This window comes from Oncorhynchus gorbuscha, unplaced genomic scaffold, assembly GCF_021184085.1.
Source record: "Oncorhynchus gorbuscha isolate QuinsamMale2020 ecotype Even-year unplaced genomic scaffold, OgorEven_v1.0 Un_scaffold_2727, whole genome shotgun sequence".
NCBI lineage: Eukaryota > Metazoa > Chordata > Actinopteri > Salmoniformes > Salmonidae > Oncorhynchus > Oncorhynchus gorbuscha.
The window spans coordinates 1-16464 of NW_025745133.1; the positions used below are offsets into that span (position 1 = coordinate 1).

General features: G+C 44.4%; 13 non-coding genes across 13 annotated transcripts; all 13 read left to right on the forward strand.

The window, feature by feature from the left end:
* Positions 1-493: 493 nt before the first annotated feature.
* Positions 494-581, forward strand: trnay-gua. The gene is given in 2 exon segments: positions 494-530; positions 546-581. It is a non-coding gene; the product is annotated as a tRNA-Tyr (tRNA).
* A 1153-nt stretch (positions 582-1734) lies between these two features.
* Positions 1735-1821, forward strand: trnay-gua. Its single transcript is given in 2 exon segments — positions 1735-1771; positions 1787-1821. It is a non-coding gene; the product is annotated as a tRNA-Tyr (tRNA).
* Positions 1822-2390: 569 nt separating this feature from the next.
* trnay-gua lies at positions 2391-2478 on the forward strand. The gene is given in 2 exon segments: positions 2391-2427; positions 2443-2478. It is a non-coding gene; the product is annotated as a tRNA-Tyr (tRNA).
* Positions 2479-3045: 567 nt separating this feature from the next.
* Positions 3046-3133, forward strand: trnay-gua. Its single transcript is given in 2 exon segments — positions 3046-3082; positions 3098-3133. It is a non-coding gene; the product is annotated as a tRNA-Tyr (tRNA).
* A 567-nt stretch (positions 3134-3700) lies between these two features.
* Positions 3701-3788, forward strand: trnay-gua. The gene is given in 2 exon segments: positions 3701-3737; positions 3753-3788. It is a non-coding gene; the product is annotated as a tRNA-Tyr (tRNA).
* A 1153-nt stretch (positions 3789-4941) lies between these two features.
* trnay-gua lies at positions 4942-5029 on the forward strand. Its single transcript is given in 2 exon segments — positions 4942-4978; positions 4994-5029. It is a non-coding gene; the product is annotated as a tRNA-Tyr (tRNA).
* Positions 5030-5597: 568 nt separating this feature from the next.
* On the forward strand, positions 5598-5685 carry trnay-gua. Its single transcript is given in 2 exon segments — positions 5598-5634; positions 5650-5685. It is a non-coding gene; the product is annotated as a tRNA-Tyr (tRNA).
* A 568-nt stretch (positions 5686-6253) lies between these two features.
* On the forward strand, positions 6254-6341 carry trnay-gua. The gene is given in 2 exon segments: positions 6254-6290; positions 6306-6341. It is a non-coding gene; the product is annotated as a tRNA-Tyr (tRNA).
* Positions 6342-6908: 567 nt separating this feature from the next.
* On the forward strand, positions 6909-6996 carry trnay-gua. The gene is given in 2 exon segments: positions 6909-6945; positions 6961-6996. It is a non-coding gene; the product is annotated as a tRNA-Tyr (tRNA).
* A 7087-nt stretch (positions 6997-14083) lies between these two features.
* On the forward strand, positions 14084-14171 carry trnay-gua. Its single transcript is given in 2 exon segments — positions 14084-14120; positions 14136-14171. It is a non-coding gene; the product is annotated as a tRNA-Tyr (tRNA).
* A 569-nt stretch (positions 14172-14740) lies between these two features.
* On the forward strand, positions 14741-14828 carry trnay-gua. Its single transcript is given in 2 exon segments — positions 14741-14777; positions 14793-14828. It is a non-coding gene; the product is annotated as a tRNA-Tyr (tRNA).
* A 567-nt stretch (positions 14829-15395) lies between these two features.
* Positions 15396-15483, forward strand: trnay-gua. The gene is given in 2 exon segments: positions 15396-15432; positions 15448-15483. It is a non-coding gene; the product is annotated as a tRNA-Tyr (tRNA).
* A 558-nt stretch (positions 15484-16041) lies between these two features.
* Positions 16042-16129, forward strand: trnay-gua. The gene is given in 2 exon segments: positions 16042-16078; positions 16094-16129. It is a non-coding gene; the product is annotated as a tRNA-Tyr (tRNA).
* The last annotated feature ends 335 nt before the right edge of the window (positions 16130-16464 follow it).

Sequence of the window (16464 nt, forward strand, 5' to 3'; positions counted from 1 at the left end):
ACATATTATCTTTCCTGACATGTGGAGGTCATTTTACTTATTGTGACCTTCGCTGGTCAGTTCACAGTAAAATGCGGAGTGTGTTGATACAACAATCCTTATGCTGGCTCACTGCAACAGAGGAGGATAACAATTCCAGCGGTTTTTGACAGCAGTGCACTTTAACTTGACAATCAAATCTATCAAATATTTTTATAAAGCCCTTCTTACATCAGCTGATGTCACAAAGTGCCGTACAGAAACCCAGCCTAAAACGCCAAACAGCAAGCAATGCAGGTGTAGAAACACGGTGGCAGGAAAATTCCCTAGAAAGACCAAAACCTAGGAAAAAAATTAGAGAGGAACAGGCTGCAATGAGAGTTGACCAGTCATCATCTGGCTGTTCCGGTAGCGATTATAACAAACATGGCCAAGATGTTCAAATGTTCATGGAAGACCAGCAGGTCAGCTGAACTTCTTAACATCTAGGTTATGGCTTTGGATAACTTGTCCACCTTCGATAGCTCAGTTGTTAGAGCGGAGGACTGTAGGTGATAATTGTAGCAATCCTTAGGTCGCTGGTTCAAATCCGGCTTGAAGGGTGTATTTTTTTTCCTGTGGCTTGCTCCAACTTTTGACAGCAGTGCACTTTGACTTGGTTTGACAAACATATTATCTTTCCCTGAGATCGCCGAGGTGGTTACTTGTTGACCTTCCCTAAGACAGTTGGTAAAGTCGGAGTGTCTTTGAAATTGCAACAATCCTTATGTCACTGGCTCACACTGGTTCAAAGGAGGATAACTTTTCAGCGGTTTTGACAGTAGTGCACTTTAACTTGGGAATCAAATCAATCAAATATTTTTATGAAGTCCTTCTTACATCAGCTGATGTCACAAAGTGCTGTACAGAAACCCAGCCTAAAACCCCAAACAGCAAAGCAATGCAGGTGTAGAAGCACGGTGGCTAGGAAAATTCCCTAGAAAGACCAAACCTAGGAAAAACATTAGAGAGGAACCAGGCTTGAGGGGGTGGCCAGTCATCATCTGGCTGTTCCGGGTAGCTTGATTATAACAAAACATGGCCAAGATGTTCAAATGTTCATGGATGACCAGCAGGGTCAGCTGAACTTATTACCATCTAGGTTATGGCTTTGATATCTTGTCCACCTTCGATAGCTCAGTTGGTAGAGCGGAGGACTGTAGGTGCTCCAACTTTTGACAGCAGTGCACTTTGACTTGTGTTTGACAAACATATTATCTTTCCCTGAGATCGCCGAATTCATTACTTGTTGACCCTTCCTAGGGGACAAAGTTGGTAAAGTCAAAGGAGTGTATTTGAAATGCAACAATCCTTATGTCACTGGCTCACACTGGCTCAGAGGAGGATAACATTTCCAGCGGTTTTTGACAGCAGTGCACTTGAACTCTGACAATCAAATCAATCAAATATTTTTATAAAGTCCTTCTTACATCAGCCGATGTCACAAAGTGCTGTACAGAAAACCCAGCCTAAAAACGCCAAACAGCAAGCAATGCAGGTGTAGAAGCACAGTGGCTAGGAAAATTCCTAGAAAGACCAAAACCTAGGAAAACATTAGAGAGGAAACCAGGCTGTGAGGGGTGGCCAGTCATCATCTGGCTGTTCGGTGCTTGATATAACAAAACATGGCCAAGATGTTCAAATGTTTCATGGATGAACAGCAGGGTCAGCTGAACTTCTTACCATCTGTGGTCATGGCTTTTGGTAGCGAGTCCACCTTCGATAGCTCAGTTGGTAGAGCGGAGGACTGTAGGTGATAATTGTAGCAATCCTTAGGTCGCTGGTTCAAACCGGCTCGAAGGAGTGTATTTTTCCTGTGGCTTGCTCCAACTTTTGACAGCAGTGCACTTTGACTTGTGTTTGACAAACATATTATCTTTCCCTGAGATCGCCGAATTCATTACTTGTTGACCTTCCCTAAGACAGTTGGTAAAGTCGCTGGAGTGTCTTTGAAATTGCAACAATCCTTATGTCACTGGCTCACACTGGTTCAAAGGAGGATAACTTTTTCAGCGGTTTTTGACAGTAGTGCACTTTAACTTGGGAATCAAATCAATCAAATATTTTTATGAAGTCCTTCTTACATCAGCTGATGTCACAAAGTGCTGTACAGAAACCCAGCCTAAAACCCCAAACAGCAAGCAATGCAGGTGTAGAAGCACGGTGGCTAGGAAAAATTCCCTAGAAAGACCAAAACCTAGGAAAAACATTAGAGAGGAACCAGGCTGTGAGGGGTGGCCAGTCATCATCTGGCTGTTCCGGGTAGCGATTATAACAAAACATGGCCAAGATGTTCAAATGTTCATGGATGAACAGCAGGGTCAGCTGAACTTCTTTACCATCTAGGTCATGGCTTTTGGGTAGCGAGTCCACCTTCGATAGCTCAGTTGGTAGAGCGGAGGACTGTAGGTGATAATTGTAGCAATCCTTAGGTCGCTGGTTCAAATCCGGCTCGAAGGAGTGTATTTTTTCCTGTGGCTTGCTCCAACTTTTGACAGCAGTGCACTTTGACTTGTGTTTGACAAACATATTATCTTTCCCTGAGATCGCCGAATTCATTACTTGTTGACCTTCCCTAAGACAGTTGGTAAAGTCGCGGAGTGTCTTTGAAATTGCAACAATCCTTATGTCACTGGCTCACACTGGTTCAAAGGAGGATAACTTTTTCAGCGGTTTTTGACAGTAGTGCACTTTAACTTGGGAATCAAATCAATCAAATATTTTTATGAAGTCCTTCTTACATCAGCTGATGTCACAAAGTGCTGTACAGAAACCCAGCCTAAAACCCCAAACAGCAAGCAATGCAGGTGTAGAAGCACGGTGGCTAGGAAAAATTCCCTAGAAAGACCAAAACCTAGGAAAAACATTAGAGAGGAACCAGGCTGTGAGGGTGGCCAGTCATCATCTGGCTGTTCCGGGTAGCGATTATAACAAAACATGGCCAAGATGTTCAAATGTTCATGGATGAACAGCAGGGTCAGCTGAACTTCTTACCATCTAGGTCATGGCTTTTGGGTAGCGAGTCCACCTTCGATAGCTCAGTTGGTAGAGCGGAGGACTGTAGGTGATAATTGTAGCAATCCTTAGGTCGCTGGTTCAAATCCGGCTCGAAGGAGTGTATTTTTTCCTGTGGCTTGCTCCAACTTTTGACAGCAGTGCACTTTGACTTGTGTTTGACAAACATATTATCTTTCCCTGACATCGCGAATTCATAACTTGTTGACCTTCCCTAAGACAGTTGGTAAAGTCGCGGAGTGTCTTTGAAATTGCAACAATCCTTATGTCACTGGCTCACACTGGTTCAAAGGAGGATAACTTTTTCAGCGGTTTTTGACAGTAGTGCACTTTAACTTGGGAATCAAATCAATCAAATATTTTTATGAAGTCCTTCTTACATCAGCTGATGTCACAAAGTGCTGTACAGAAACCCAGCCTAAAACCCCAAACAGCAAGCAATGCAGGTGTAGAAGCACGGTGGCTAGGAAAAACTCCCTAGAAAGACCAAAACCTAGGAAAAAACCTAGAGAGGAACCAGGCTTTGAGGGGTGGCTAGTCATCGTCTGGCTGCTCCGGGTAGCGATTATAAGAAAACATGGCCAAGATGTTCAAATGTTCATGGATGACCAGCAGGGTCAGCTGAACTTATTACCATCTAGGTTATGGCTTTTGGATATCTTGTCCACCTTCGATAGCTCAGTTGGTAGAGCGGAGGACTGTAGGTGATAATTGTAGCAATCCTTAGGTCGCTGGTTCAAATCCGGCTCGAAGGAGTGTATTTTTTCCTGTGGCTTGCTCCAACTTTTGACAGCAGTGCACTTTGACTTGTGTTTGACAAACATATTATCTTTCCCTGAGATCGCCGAATTCATTACTTGTTGACCTTCCCTAAGACAGTTGGTAAAGTCGCGGAGTGTCTTTGAAATTGCAACAATCCTTATGTCACTGGCTCACACTGGTTCAAAGGAGGATAACTTTTTCAGCGGTTTTTGACAGTAGTGCACTTTAACTTGGGAATCAAATCAATCAAATATTTTTATGAAGTCCTTCTTACTTCAGCTGATGTCACAAAGTGCTGTACAGAAACCCAGCCTAAAACCCCAAACAGCAAGCAATGCAGGTGTAGAAGCACGGTGGCTAGGAAAAATTCCCTAGAAAGACCAAAACCTAGGAAAAACATTAGAGAGGAACCAGGCTGTGAGGGGTGGCCAGTCATCATCTGGCTGTTCCGGGTAGCGATTATAACAAAACATGGCCAAGATGTTCAAATGTTCATGGATGACCAGCAGGGTCAGCTGAACTTATTACCATCTAGGTTATGGCTTTTGGATATCTTGTCCACCTTCGATAGCTCAGTTGGTAGAGCGGAGGACTGTAGGTGCTCCAACTTTTGACAGCAGTGCACTTTGACTTGTGTTTGACAAACATATTATCTTTCCCTGAGATCGCCGAATTCATTACTTGTTGACCTTCCGTAGGACAGTTGGTAAAGTCGCGGAGTGTATTTGAAATGCAACAATCCTTATGTCACTGGCTCACACTGGCTCAGAGGAGGATAACATTTCCAGCGGTTTTTGACAGCAGTGCACTTGAACTTGACAATCAAATCAATCAAATATTTTTATAAAGTCCTTCTTACATCAGCCGATGTCACAAAGTGCTGTACAGAAACCCAGCCTAAAACGCCAAACAGCAAGCAATGCAGGTGTAGAAGCACAGTGGCTAGGAAAAATTCCCTAGAAAGACCAAAACCTAGGAAAAACATTAGAGAGGAACCAGGCTGTGAGGGGTGGCCAGTCATCATCTGGCTGTTCCGGGTAGCGATTATAACAAAACATGGCCAAGATGTTCAAATGTTCATGGATGAACAGCAGGGTCAGCTGAACTTCTTACCATCTAGGTCATGGCTTTTGGGTAGCGAGTCCACCTTCGATAGCTCAGTTGGTAGAGCGGAGGACTGTAGGTGATAATTGTAGCAATCCTTAGGTCGCTGGTTCAAATCCGGCTCGAAGGAGTGTATTTTTTCCTGTGGCTTGCTCCAACTTTTGACAGCAGTGCACTTTGACTTGTGTTTGACAAACATATTATCTTTCCCTGAGATCGCCGAATTCATTACTTGTTGACCTTCCCTAAGACAGTTGGTAAAGTCGCGGAGTGTCTTTGAAATTGCAACAATCCTTATGTCACTGGCTCACACTGGTTCAAAGGAGGATAACTTTTTCAGCGGTTTTTGACAGTAGTGCACTTTAACTTGGGAATCAAATCAAACAAATATTTTTATGAAGTCCTTCTTACATCAGCTGATGTCACAAAGTGCTGTACAGAAACCCAGCCTAAAACCCCAAACAGCAAGCAATGCAGGTGTAGAAGCACGGTGGCTAGGAAAAATTCCCTAGAAAGACCAAAACCTAGGAAAAACATTAGAGAGGAACCAGGCTGTGAGGGGTGGCCAGTCATCATCTGGCTGTTCCGGGTAGCGATTATAACAAAACATGGCCAAGATGTTCAAATGTTCATGGATGAACAGCAGGGTCAGCTGAACTTCTTACCATCTAGGTCATGGCTTTTGGGTAGCGAGTCCACCTTCGATAGCTCAGTTGGTAGAGCGGAGGACTGTAGGTGATAATTGTAGCAATCCTTAGGTCGCTGGTTCAAATCCGGCTCGAAGGAGTGTATTTTTTCCTGTGGCTTGCTCCAACTTTTGACAGCAGTGCACTTTGACTTGTGTTTGACAAACATATTATCTTTCCCTGAGATCGCCGAATTCATTACTTGTTGACCTTCCCTAAGACAGTTGGTAAAGTCGCGGAGTGTCTTTGAAATTGCAACAATCCTTATGTCACTGGCTCACACTGGTTCAAAGGAGGATAACTTTTTCAGCGGTTTTTGACAGTAGTGCACTTTAACTTGGGAATCAAATCAATCAAATATTTTTATGAAGTCCTTCTTACATCAGCTGATGTCACAAAGTGCTGTACAGAAACCCAGCCTAAAACCCCAAACAGCAAGCAATGCAGGTGTAGAAGCACGGTGGCTAGGAAAAACTCCCTAGAAAGACCAAAACCTAGGAAAAAACCTAGAGAGGAACCAGGCTTTGAGGGGTGGCTAGTCATCGTCTGGCTGCTCCGGGTAGCGATTATAAGAAAACATGGCCAAGATGTTCAAATGTTCATGGATGACCAGCAGGGTCAGCTGAACTTATTACCATCTAGGTTATGGCTTTTGGATATCTTGTCCACCTTCGATAGCTCAGTTGGTAGAGCGGAGGACTGTAGGTGATAATTGTAGCAATCCTTAGGTCGCTGGTTCAAATCCGGCTCGAAGGAGTGTATTTTTTCCTGTGGCTTGCTCCAACTTTTGACAGCAGTGCACTTTGACTTGTGTTTGACAAACATATTATCTTTCCCTGAGATCGCCGAATTCATTACTTGTTGACCTTCCGTAGGACAGTTGGTAAAGTCGCGGAGTGTATTTGAAATGCAACAATCCTTATGTCACTGGCTCACACTGGCTCAGAGGAGGATAACATTTCCAGCGGTTTTTGACAGCAGTGCACTTGAACTTCACAATCAAATCAATCAAATATTTTTATAAAGTCCTTCTTACATCAGCCGATGTCACAAAGTGCTGTACAGAAACCAAGCCTAAAACGCCAAACAGCAAGCAATGCAGGTGTAGAAGCACGGTGGCTAGGAAAAATTCCCTAGAAAGACCAAAACCTAGGAAAAAACCTAGAGAGGAACCAGGCTTTGAGGGGTGGCTAGTCATCGTCTGGCTGCTCCGGGTAGCGATTATAAGAAAACATGGCCAAGATGTTCAAATGTTCATGGATGACCAGCAGGGTCAGCTGAAGTTATTACCATCTAGGTCATGGCTTTTGGATATTTTGTCCACCTTTGATAGCTCAGTTGGTAGAGCGGAGGACTGTAGGTGATAATTGTAGCAATCCTTAGGTCGCTGGTTCAAATCCGGCTCGAAGGAGTGTATTTTTTCCTGTGGCTTGCTCCAACTTTTGACAGCAGTGCACTTTGACAAACATATTATCTTTCCCTGAGATCGCCGAATTCATTACTTGTTGACCTTCCGTAGGACAGTTGGTAAAGTCGCCGAGTGTATTTGAAATGCAACAATCCTTATGTCACTGGCTGTCACGAACCGGCTCAAAGCCCGTAACAAAGGGAGACAACGTGGAGATAAGGAGTAGCAAAATCTATATTTATTAAAGAAGTAACTAAGTATAATATACAATGGTGTGTGTAATCAGTAATCAGTAGTGTAAGTGAGTGTTTTGCATGCATGAATGTGATAATGCAGGGTGATGAAAGGTGCCAAAGCAAACAAACAAACGGCCACCAAGAACCACAACACAATCTACAACGGGTGTCTGCATGGAGAGAGTCTCCTCCATGAATGTGGAAGAGGTCTATTTATCCTGGGAGACACCTGGCCCAGGTGTTTCCCATGTAGCTGACGACCCTCTCAACTCCGCCCACCGGCATCCTAATAAGAAAACAAGAACAAAGACAGAATACGGCAGACAGAGTGGGAGGGTCGTCACATTCCCCCCATAAAACCGGGGACCAACAAGGACCCCGGAACAACATACCAGCCTCCGCGTCCCAAATTGACACAGGCCTCTGCGTCCCAAATTGACACAGGCCTCTGCGTCCCAAATTGACACAGGCCTCTGCGCCCCAAATTGACACAGGCCTCTGCGCCCCAAATTGACACAGGCCTCTGTGCCCCAAATTGATGAGGGTTTACGTGTTCACACTTACAATTTGCCCCAGCCAACCTCCTCCCCAGACCTCAGCAACCTTCGCACAGGAAGCAACATTTAAGAGGAAAGAAAACAAGACCAGGAGGGAGCAGACAGGACAGAGAGAACATGACAATACGAAACAATGGTTAGTCACGTAAACATTAGGAACAGGGCGCACGAGAGAGCGCATCAGCAATCACGTTTTCAGTCCCCGGATGTGCCTCACATCGAGATGGAATGATTGTAAAAATAAACACCATCGCATTATCCTCTGGTTTGGACACATCATGGACCTCAAAAAAGTGAGGGGGTTATGGTCGGTGTAGACCACAATAGGTACTACCCCGACCCGACATACACTTCGAAGTGTTGTAGCGCCCAAATGAGTGCTAGCGCTTCCTTTTCAATAACCGAATAGTTCAACTGATAATCGTTAAACTTTTTAGAAAAGAAACTAACAGGCTTCTCAATCCCAGACACATCTGCTTGCAGCAAAACTGCACCTGCCCCCACATGACTAGCATCCACCTGCAAGGTAAATGACAAATCCATGCGAGGAGCAGCCAGCACTGGAGTTGAGGTAAGCAACCTCTTTGAATCTTCAAAGCGTGTTGACAACGAGTAGACCAAACGTAAACAGCCTTAGCTTTCAGCATATCTGTCAAGGAGCGACCACAGTAGAGAAGTTATTACAAAAACTACGGTAATAACCAATCATGCCCAAGAAACGCATCAGTTCCTTTTAGTAGTTGGTGGTGGAAAAGCATCAATAGCCACCACTTTAGCCCGAACAGGACGCACTTCACCCTGCCCAACCACTTTTCCAAGGTATGTAACGGTCGCCTGAGCAAACTCACATTTTGCCAGATTGATTGTGAGGCGACCTGCAGCCAGACGTTCAAACAAGGCTTGAATACGGGACAGATGTTCTTCCCAAGTATCTGCATAGATCACTACATCGTCCAAATAAACAGCGCACCCGGTCAGACCGGCGACAACCCTGTTCATAAGTCGCTGAAAAGTGGCAGGTGCATTGCGCAGACCGAAACTCATAACTGAATACGAGTACAGACCAAAGGGTGTAATAAAGGCAGAGATTTCACGTGCCCTACTCGTCAGTGGCACCTGCCAATAGCCTTTTAACAGGTCAAATTTGCTCACAAACTTAGCTGCACCGACTTGATCAACACAGTCCTCCATCCGAGGAAGAGGAAATGAATCTGGCTTTGTGACACTGTTTACCTTACGGTAGTCCGTACAAAAAACGGTTTGTTCCATCCGGTTTACTGACCAAGATACAGGAGAAGCCCAACTGGAGAAAGAAGGCTCTGCTATCTTACTCTCCAGCATGTACTTGACCTCAGCATCCAGACAACGTAGTTTCTCTGAAGAAACTCTATAGAACCGCTGACGAATGGGGTCAGCACCTCCAATGTCAATATCATGTTCTATTAAGTTTGCGTGTAGGTGTATCAGAAAATAAACCTGAAATCTCTGAATCAGACCAACCATCTCTTTCCGCTCATCAACAGGTAGGTGAGTGAGAAGACTGTCTAAAATATCCAGTGTTTCTGAATTTTTCAATCTACCCTGCAATATACAATCGTCAGGACCAGGAACATCTTCCTCCTCATGCACAGATCTAGCACGACAAGAACCCAAGGAAACAACGGTATCAGCCAAAAGAACAGGTTTACCGTCCTCTGTAGAATCCCACTGTTCAGTCTCAGAGGAACGTGCATAATAGGGTTTTAACAGATTTACATGGCACAGCTGGTGTGCTTTCCTCCGTTCTGGAGTGGCAACTAGATAATTTTGCTCAGTGTACTGGCGCACCACTGTATATGGACCTTGAAACTTGGCTTGAAAAGGAGAACCAACAATTGGCAGCAGAGCAAGAACCTGGTCACCTGGACTAAAGTGACGAGGCTCAGTTCGGCGATCAAATATGCCCTTCATCCTATCCTGTGAAGATGATAACTTCTCTTTAGCCATTTCACCAGCGGCATACAGCCGTCGCCGGAAATCACACACATACGAACACAGGGACTGAGGAGGCTCGGGAGACTTCCAGTCATCCTGGAGAACAGATAAAAGTCCACGCACCCTATGTCCAAACACAAGGTCATTTGGACTGAAACCTGTGCTCTCCTGTGAAACTTCCCTAGCGGCTAACAGTAACCAAGGCAACCCTCCTCCCAATCCTTATCCATCTCAGTACAATAAGCTCTCAACAAAGACTTAAGTGTTTGATGGAAACGTTCAGTGCTCCTTGACTTTGCGCGTGATAGGCGCTAGACACATTGTGTTTAATATGAAGCTGTTGAAGAACCTGACCAAACAGATTAGAGGTAAAATTAGATCCTTGATCACTCTGAATGACCTTAGGGATTCCAAACAATGAGAGAAACTGAGTCAAAGCTTTTAACACCGATTTAGTCGTGATAGATCGGAGAGGATAGGCAGCAGGAAACCTAGTGGTCTGACACATCACAGTGAACAGGTAACTGCTACCCTTTTTAGAATGAGGCAGAGGACCCACACAGTCAATAATTAGATACTCAAAAGGTTGGCTGAGTACAGGAATAGGAAACAATGGTACTGGTTTAATAGCTTGATTAGGCTTACCAGTTAATTGACAGGTGTGACAAGTTTTGATAAAATCAGAAACATCCCTCTTTAATCTAGGCCAAAAGAAATGTCTTAATATGCGATTGTAGGTTTTCCTCACCCCCATATGTCCAGCAACGTCACTGTGAGAAGTTTCCAACACCAACTCACGAAGCTTAACTGGTACAACAACCTGACTAATTGCCTCCCCCAGAAAAACACTATCATGAGACACCCACTTTCTCATCAGGACATCCTCTTGGAGAAAATAGCCATGGGCGACATCTCCCAACTGTTCTATAGGCACAATTTGATCACGCAACTCTTCCAACGTGGGGTCATCCCGTTGAGCATTGATTAGATCTGAGCGGGTTACAGATAACGGGATAACAGGGAAAACAGTGACATACTTTTTATTATCATTAGTCGGCGCAGTGACTAGTTCGCCACGGCTCATAGAACGTGTCACTGCACACGCAGAGAACACCTCTGGGAAACTCTGTACACTCTCATCAGGAATCCCAACAAATGACGGCTTAGTGGAAACCACTAGAGATGGAAACACAACTGGCCATACCCGCTCACCTGCTAAGTTATTCCCAAGGATAACGTCGATACCCTCAATAGGCAATGAAGGACGCACCCCCACAACAACTTCCCTTCACCAGCCCACAATCCAACATCAGTTTATGCAATGGAACTGACAGAGTGTTCAAACCTATTCCCCTAATTAGAACACTATTCCCGAATCAGTCTCAGCAGAAAAGGGTAACACAGACTCCAACACAAATGATTCAGAGGCACCTGTGTCTCTCAGGATCTTCACTGGCACTAGGTCTTTACTTCCTAACATAGACACAAAACCTTCTGTAATGAAAGGTAAATAGTCTGGATCAATATGGACTTTCACATTCTCCTGGGCCTGAAATGAGTCAAGAATGAACTGATGTGGAACAGGTGCAGCTAACGCAGCAGGCTTAGATTTAGCGTAAGCACCGTTTGACCTGAGAAGTGGACATTCGTTTTCCAATGACCTGAACCTTGACAGTAGTGACACTCCTGCCCAAAGTCAGCCTTACCATGGGAGTCAGGTTCAACCCTAGTTGAATAGAACTCTGCCCGAGAATCAAAGTATCTCGGTGAGCGAAGCCCAAATCTATCCGAACACCCCCACTCTTTCCGAATGGGGTTTTTGCAAAGACACTTTTGTGAGTCAACACATACTCGTCCGCCAAAACCGCAGCTTCAGCAACATTCTTTACTTTCTGTTCATTAATATAAGTGGCAATACGATCAGGAATTGTGTCCTTAAATTGCTCTAACATAATCAGATCACACAGCCCTTGGAAAGTCACAACTGCAGAGGCAGAACACCAGCGATTAAACTGTAAAGATAACTGTCGCGCAAACTCAACATGAGTCTGGTTATCGTCCCTTTTTAAAGTTCTAAATCGTTGGCGGTAAGCCTCAGGGACCAATTCATAAATCTGTAACACAGCTGTTTTAACTTTATCATAACTGGCACTGTCGTGTACACTAAGAGCTGAATATGCTTCCTGCGCTTTACCAGTCAGCACACACTGCAACATTAAAGTGCGGTCAGAATCAGGCCAACTCCTAGCGTCAGCAACCGCTCAAACAACGAAAAAGAATGTCTCGGGGTCCCTTTCATTAAACCGAGGCAATAACCGCAAGTTCCCAACAATATCAAATGTCTCTGGGGCACGACCAAAAGCGGAACTACCCCTAGGTAAATCTGGGTGACCTTCCCAAAACAAACTCTCCCCTGAGATCTTTCCTTCCCTAACCAACTCTATACGTTCTTGTTGCAACTTGATTTTAGCACGCTCCATATCTTGTTTAAATGCCAATTCCTTTTCATATTTCACACGATCATGCTCTAGCTTCTCACGATCATGCTCTAGCTTCTCACGATCATGCTCTAGCTGTAACAAAAGCAGTTCTTTCTGCTGTTCAAAAAGAAGGCTACTAGGACTAACCGATGGAATGGCCATTGTAACGTTATGGGGAGACAACAAATCCTCAGCAGAGGCTGGCCCGGTGGTAACTTCAAGAATACCACTCTCCATCAGATTGGCTTTCAATATCAACCTAATAGAATTCTTTAGACGTTTATCACTAATCTCAACCTTGTAGTGTTCATGACCTTCAACAGCTGTTCTTTAGTACCTAAATCTAACAATTCCTCTGATGGAGAGCGAATGAACTTATCTACATAAGACGCCATAATCACACAAAAAACAATTCTCGCTCTTCCTTCTGCTGAGCACACCAGAACACAACCCGAGAATTGACAATCACCCTGAGCACCACAGAAGAGAGATGAGATATGGAGCTTCCCCAAAACCTACAATAACTCAACCCTAGTCTTCGTGCAGATTTGCGGTGGGAATTTACGCACTGTAGCCCGCTGGCAAGGAAATAGAACTCCCCAGCATGCTGGCAAATTCCACCAAGCCACGGATGTGCCCCGAGACAACTGCTCAGTCCACAGACACCACACAAAAATAACAAACATTAACCATGCCCAACATATTCCAAAAAATGAAACACGTCGCTAAACCTATCAGGGGAAAAAGGCTATAGCTCCGGGTAGCAAGTTCCACTACCCTACCCAAATCTCCCACCGAGGTACACAGCAGATTACTCACTTCAGACTGACGTCCCAACAGAAAGTAGAACAAGAGTTCAGGCTAGGCAGGGCCTGGAAACTAACCATTATACTCTCTCCAACATAGCACACAAACCAAACAAAAAAGGCAACCAATACTGGGCCGATCACACTCAAACACCATATTCAATCCAAACACGTACCTCCACGGTCTCCCAAACCAATAGTTCAAAGATCCCGGATGAGCCCCCACTTGTCACGAACCGGCTCAAAGCCCGTAACAAAAGGGAGACAACGTGGAGATAAGGAGTAGCAAAATCTATATTTATTAAAGAAGTAACTAAGTATAATATACAATGGTGTGTGTAATCAGTAATCAGTAGTGTAAGTGAGTGTTTTGCATGCATGAATGTGATAATGCAGGGTGATGAAAGGTGCCAAAGCAAACAAACAAACGGCCACCAAGAACCACAACACAATCTACAACGGGTGTCTGCATGGAGAGAGTCTCCTCCATGAATGTGGAAGAGGTCTATTTATCCTGGGAGACACCTGGCCCAGGTGTTTCCCATGTAGCTGACGACCCTCTCAACTCCGCCCACCGGCATCCTAATAAGAAAACAAGAACAAAGACAGAATACGGCAGACAGAGTGGGAGGGTCGTCACACTGGCTCAAACTGGCTCAAAGGAGGATAACTTTTTCAGCGGTTTTTGACAGAAGTGCACTTTAACTTGACAATCAAATCAATCAAATATTTTTATAAAGTCCTTCTTACATCAGCTGATGTCACAAAGTGCTGTACAGAAACCCAGCCTAAAACCCCAAACAGCAAGCAATGCAGGTGTAGAAGCACGGTGGCTAGGAAAAATTCCCTAGAAAGACCAAAACCTAGGAAAAACATTAGAGAGGAACCAGGCTGTGAGGGGTGGCCAGTCATCATCTGGCTGTTCCGGGTAGCGATTATAACAAAACATGGCCAAGATGTTCAAATGTTCATGGATGAACAGCAGGGTCAGCTGAACTTCTTACCATCTAGGTCATGGCTTTTGGGTAGCGAGTCCACCTTCGATAGCTCAGTTGGTAGAGCGGAGGACTGTAGGTGATAATTGTAGTAATCCTTAGGTCGCTGGTTCAAATCCGGCTCGAAGGAGTGTATTTTTTATTGTGGCTTGCTCCAACTTTTGACAGCAGTGCACTTTGACTTGTGTTTGACAAACATATTATCTTTCCCTGACATCGCCGAATTCATAACTTGTTGACCTTCCCTAAGACAGTTGGTAAAGTCGCGGAGTGTCTTTGAAATTGCAACAATCCTTATGTCACTGGCTCACACTGGTTCAAAGGAGGATAACTTTTTCAGCGGTTTTTGACAGTAGTGCACTTTAACTTGACAATCAAATCAATCAAATATTTTTATGAAGTCCTTCTTACATCAGCTGATGTCACAAAGTGCTGTACAGAAACCCAGCCTAAAACCCCAAACAGCAAGCAATGCACGTGTAGAAGCACGGTGGCTAGGAAAAACTCCCTAGAAAGACCAAAACCTAGGAAAAAACCTAGAGAGGAACCAGGCTTTGAGGGGTGGCTAGTCATCGTCTGGCTGTTCCGGGTATCGATTATAAGAAAACATGGCCAAGATGTTCAAATGTTCATGGATGACCAGCAGGGTCAGAAGAACTTCTTACCATCTAGGTCATGGCTTTTGGAGTTACTTGTCCACCTTCGATAACTCAGTTGGTAGAGCAGAGGACTGTAGGTGATAATTGTAGCAATCCTTAGGTCGCTGGTTCAAATCCGGCTCGAAGGAGTGTATTTTTATTGTGGCTTGCTCCAACTTTTGACAGCAGTGCACTTTGACTTGTGTTTGACAAACATATTATATTTCCCTGAGATCGCCGAATTCATAACTTGTTGACCTTCCCTAAGACAGTTGGTAAAGTCGCGGAGTGTCTTTGAAATTGCAACAATCCTTATGTCACTGGCTCACACTGGTTCAAAGGAGGATCACTTTTTCAGCGGTTTTTGACAGTAGTGCACTTTAACTTGACAATCAAATCAATCAAATATTTTTATGAAGTCCTTCTTACATCAGCTGATGTCACAAAGTGCTGTACAGAAACCCAGCCTAAAACCCCAAACAGCAAGCAATGCAGGTGTAGAAGCACGGTGGCTAGGAAAAACTCCCTAGAAAGACCAAAACCTAGGAAAAAACCTAGAGAGGAAAAAGGCTTTGAGGGGTGGCTAGTCATCGTCTGGCTGTTCCGGGTAGCGATTATAAGAAAACATGGCCAAGATGTTCAAATGTTCATGGATGACCAGCAGGGTCAGCTGAACTTCTTACCATCTAGGTCATGGCTTTTGGATATCTTGTCCACCTTTGATAGCTCAGTTGGTAGAGCGGAGGACTGTAGGTGATAATTGTAGCAATCCTTAGGTTGCTGGTTCAAATCCGGCTCGAAGGAGTGTATTTTTTCCTGTGGCTTGCTCCAACTTTTGACAGCAGTGCACTTTGACTTGTGTTTGACAAACATATTATCTTTCCCTGAGATCGCCGAATTCATTACTTGTTGACCTTCCGTAGGACAGTTGGTAAAGTCGCGGAGTGTATTTGAAATGCAACAATCCTTATGTCACTGGCTCACACTGGCTCAGAGGAGGATAACATTTCCAGCGGTTTTTGACAGCAGTGCACTTGAACTTCACAATCAAATCAATCAAATATTTTTATAAAGCCCTTCTTACATCAGCTGATGTCACAAAGTGCCGTACAGAAACCCAGCCTAAAACCCCAAACAGCAAGCAATGCAGGTGTAGAAGCACGGTGGCTAGGAAAAACTCCCTAGAAAGACCAAAACCTAGGAAAAAACCTAGAGTGGAACCAGGCTTTGAGGGGTGGCTAGTCATCGTCTGGCTGTTCCGGGTAGCGATTATAAGAAAACATGGCCAAGATGTTCAAATGTTCATGCAGGGTCAGCTGAACTTCTTACCATCTAGGTCATGGCTTTTGGAAATCTTGTCCACCTTTGATAGCTCAGTTGGTAGAGCGGAGGACTGTAGGTGATAATTGTAGCAATCCTTAGGTCGCTGGTTCAAATCCGGCTCGAAGGAGTTTATTTTTTCCTGTGGCTTGCTCCAACTTTTGACAGCAGTGCACTTTGACTTGTGTTTGACAAACATATTATCTTTCCCTGAGATCGCCGAATTCATAACTTGTTGATCTTCCATAGGACAGTTGGTAAAGTCGCGGAGTGTATTTGAAATTGCAACAATCCTTATGTCACTGGCTCACACTGGCTCAAAGGAGGATAACATTTCCAGCGGTTTTTGACAGTAGTGCACTTTAACTTGACAATCAAAACAATCAAATATTTTTTATAAAGTCCTTCTTACATCAGCTGATGTCACAAAGTGCTGTACAGAAACCCAGCCTAAAACCCCAAACA